We start from the raw sequence: 3,092 nt of genomic DNA, 5'->3' as shown, positions 1-3,092 counted from the left end.
AAATGTACATGTATCCAGGAGGTGGTGGCACATACCTCTAATCCCATCACTAGAGAGGCAAAGACAGGCAAATATCTATGAGTTTAAGGCCAACCTGGTCTATAGAGCTAGTTCCAGGACAGCCAGGCAACAGAGAAAAACCTTGCCTCAAAATAAACAAGTAAAAAGTAAATGTAACAACAACAACAACAACAATAATAATAATATGTAGAAAAATTATTTAAGCAGAAAAACAAAGATTTTCCTTTAAAATACGAGACAACACCTCACTCTCAGGTCCTTTGACCTTTTTTCTGGAATCCTGCATGGGTCCGGACCAGGTTCTTTATGTTTATATTGTGGCTGTTAGCTTGGTGTTTTTGTGAAACATGTATGAGCCTGTCTAATTGTATCTGAGAGGCTTGCTGTCTCTGAAGGGAAATGGACAGGGATTGGATCTAGGGAGAAAGGAGGTCGGGGAGCTGAAAGGAGCTGAAAGGAGGGGAGACTGTGGTTAGGATATACTGTGTGAGAGAAGAATCTATTTTCAATTTAAAAAAAAGATATTGTACCACACAAAGATGTCTCTGCTGTTATCTCTACTCACCACAACAGTGGAAATCTTAGCCAGAAAAACAATTTTTAAATAATAAAGCACCAGGAAAGGTAACTTCATCTCTGAAGAGAGCAAAGTAATATCTGCAGAAAACTGGAGAGCCTACTGCAACAAAATATTAGGGTAAATAAATGAATTCATTAAGGGCTCAGCATATACAACTATGGAATATAAAAAAAAGTAGCATTTCTATGAGCTAACAGTGAAGTAACAGGAAAAAATTAGCTAAATAATCTTTGTTATAAAAGCAAAATACAAAACACATAGGGATAAATTGGAGGAGAAATTTAACACTGAAAATTATGAAGCACTGAGGACAAAGAGTAACAGAAGAGGAGGAGCTTAGAGAGAGAGAGCTTTTGCTCGTGCACTGGGAGAATTAATATTGTTAAAACACGCAGTGTCCAAAACGTTCTACAGACTAAATGCAACCCCTATCAAATTTCTAATAACATTTTTTCAGAGATAAGAAAACAATCTTAAAATTCATATGAAAACACAAAGGGGCAAAGGACAAGTAGTTTCAGATATGCAAGATGAATGAGACATGGATATCAGATCTGCAGCACAGTGGCTGCAGTTAATACTGTTTTCTGCATATAGAAATTGGCTACGAGGGTAGATAGTAAATGTCTCAAGATAAAAACGTGGTAAGTGGAAGAAGCCCTGAGTGCCTGTGTACTATAGACAAAGTATCCCAATACTAGACCTATGGACTTAGAATACCGAGGCCTTGCCCTGGATGGCAGTGATGTATGGAGAAAGTACCACTCTAGATGGCTCACACAGGAGACTAACCCCCTCCTCCTAAATGGCTGAGACAGGATCCTGAACCCCTAAAGAAAGTCCCCTACAGAGATTAGCTAACCTACCTTCTTGCTCAGCTGAATATAATACACACATGTATGTAATAACCACGCTGTGCTTCCAGTCTGCGGGTGCATCTCCACCAGAGAGCTAGGCTCACCAGAGTGCATAGCTTACCTCTAATAGTTTTCCTGCACGTGTCTCTATTGCAGTGGTTCTCAACCTTTAATGCTGTGACCCTTGAATATACTTCCTCATGTTGCGATGGCATCTCAGCCATAGAATTATTTCATTAGTATTTCATAATTGTAGTTTTGCTACTGTTTTTGTATCATGACGTATCTGACATGTAGTATATCTGACACTGATCCTTAAAGGCACCTTGACAAACAGATTGAGAATGACCGATCTGTTGTTTTTTCATTCTCCACAGCTCTATCTAGGTCGGTCCCAAAGCTTTAAACTAGTAAAAATAATAAATAGAACGGTGGCTATTAGGAGCCAGAGTAGGGAGCAATCTAGAGTAGCTTAATGAATCCAGAATTTTAATTATACAATACAAAACAGTTCTAGAATTTTGTCTAACAACGTTTGATACTACATTGGATATTAAATTAATACATTTGATACTACAAACTGTACACCCAAAATGGTTAAGATGGTGTGGTGGTTTGAATATGCTTGGCCCAGGGAGTGGCACTATTATGATGTGAGGTCTTGTTGTAGTAGGTTTGGCCTTGTTGGAGGAAATGTGTCACTATGGGGATGGAATTTGAGAACCTCCTCCTAGCTGCCTGAAAATCGTCTGCTTCTGGCTTCTTTTGATGAAGATATAGAACTTTCAGCCCCAGCACCATGTCTGCCTTGATGCTGGCATGTTTCCTGCCATGATGATACTGGACTGAACCTCTGAATCTGTAAACCAGTCCCAATTAAATGTTACTCTTGTAAGAGTTGCCTTGGTCGTGGTGTCTCTTCACAGAAATGGAAACCCTAAGACAGGTGACAAATTTTATTTGTGTTTTTTATAATAAAACAATAAAAGCCAATTACTAAAACATTGAGCTTTTTGAGTATTTACAGTCATTCTAGACACTTTGTCCAAATTGGTTAATTTAAACTTTACAAGAATTCCACCCAGAGTGCTCGCTTCGGCAGCACATATACTAAAATTGGAACGATACAGAGAAGATTCGCATGGCCCCTGCGCAAGGATGACACGCAAATTCGTGAAGCGTTCCATATTTAAAAAAAAAAAAAGAATTCCACCCAGAGCAGTCTAGGACCTAGGAAGGAGAACTCCTGCTGCTCGCAACTGTGGTCTGAGAAGCATCTCTCTTTGGCGAGTAGTGACTAATGGAGAGAGTCTTGGATGGAACTTGACAAAGTGCTGAGTGCAAGTTACTGAGTGCTTAGCTGTGGATGGATCTCCTCACACTTTCAGAAAGACACGGGGACATGAATGTAAAAACCAGCAAAGGGAGAAAGAGCCATGAAATGTCCACTTCTGAGCATGGCCGGCTGTTACTGACATTAACTCAGGATAGCTATAGTTACCTGCATATCATCAAGAGAGCCAAAAAGTCCTGAATGCAAAGGGGTGGAGCTCCTAAGGCCCCACCCTTATTGGAGGAGTTACTGACAGTTGATAGTGATTGAGGGAGGGAGTTGCTCTCCTTTAAGGATGAAC

At 39.9% G+C, this 3,092-nt stretch overlaps 1 non-coding gene across 1 annotated transcript; it reads left to right on the top strand.

Moving 5' to 3' along the window:
- Positions 1-2,544: 2,544 nt before the first annotated feature.
- Positions 2,545-2,651, top strand: U6l3 (U6 spliceosomal RNA like 3). The gene has a single exon (XR_015621625.1). It is a non-coding gene; the product is annotated as a U6 spliceosomal RNA (small nuclear RNA).
- The last annotated feature ends 441 nt before the right edge of the window (positions 2,652-3,092 follow it).

The sequence above is a fragment of the Rattus norvegicus genome, chromosome 5 (assembly GCF_021556685.1).
Source record: "Rattus norvegicus strain SHRSP/BbbUtx chromosome 5, alternate assembly SHRSP_T2T, whole genome shotgun sequence".
NCBI classification, from domain to species: domain Eukaryota; kingdom Metazoa; phylum Chordata; class Mammalia; order Rodentia; family Muridae; genus Rattus; species Rattus norvegicus.
Note: the sequence above shows the minus strand (reverse complement) of the source record. Positions and strands in the feature narration are given on the sequence as shown.